Here is a 754-nt window from a genome sequence, read left to right as displayed (position 1 = left end):
CCCCTTCCTTATTAACCACTGATTTTCTTCTCTTCGCCTCATTCCTCTTTTATCTCCAACCTTGCTTCCCCCTGTAATTATCTCCTATTCTTACCTGCTATCACTCTTTCCTCCCTTGCCCTCTCCCACTTTCTTCTCATTTTTATTAATCGATTTTTATCAAGAACTTTTCAATACGTAGCTTACGCACTATAGTCTTAAACAGACAAACGAGATAAACAAGATTTAACACTATGGTACCAAATATAATTTACTTATTATCTTCATATTTCACTTTGATGGATAGTGTGGAAATGTAAAGAAACAAATGTATAATTATGATGTTTTACCACGCGAATAAGCTTTAAAAAAGACAATTAACGTAGTGCGGTGACATTACATTTTTCTCTAATGCATTTGTGGGACGTGAGCTTTGCTATTGTAGTTTATATTACACGTAAAATGTTTAATTGTGATTGTAGTTCAGTTGCTGAAATATCTAGTACCAGAACGCTAACGTTCTAACACTCGCAATAGTAATTGTGTAATAGCTCTATGAAACCCACAATATCTTCCCTTGAAGAAGAAGAAAAAATAATAACAAATAAAACATCTCCGGTTTCGTGAACGTGTTAAGTAACACGAAGCAAAAATATAGCACGTGCGTTCCTGTTCGCCAACGCTGTCGTTGCCAACACATAGTCAGCTGAGCGATTCGGCACGACCACGGAAGGGCTTTCCACGGTGGGAAGAGGGAGGATGCACCACGACGCAG

General features: G+C 37.9%; 1 protein-coding gene across 1 annotated transcript in view; it reads left to right on the top strand.

The window, feature by feature from the left end:
- LOC119593593 (adhesive plaque matrix protein-like) overlaps window positions 1-754 on the top strand; it is a gene marked incomplete at its 3' end in the record, with an annotated part of 20,602 nt that overhangs the window by 4,372 nt on the left and 15,476 nt on the right.

This window comes from Penaeus monodon, chromosome 32 (assembly GCF_015228065.2).
Source record: "Penaeus monodon isolate SGIC_2016 chromosome 32, NSTDA_Pmon_1, whole genome shotgun sequence".
In the NCBI taxonomy this organism is placed as follows: Eukaryota; Metazoa; Arthropoda; class Malacostraca; order Decapoda; family Penaeidae; genus Penaeus; species Penaeus monodon.
The sequence above is the reverse complement of the archived record's forward strand: the minus strand, read 5'-3'. Positions and strand labels throughout refer to the sequence as shown.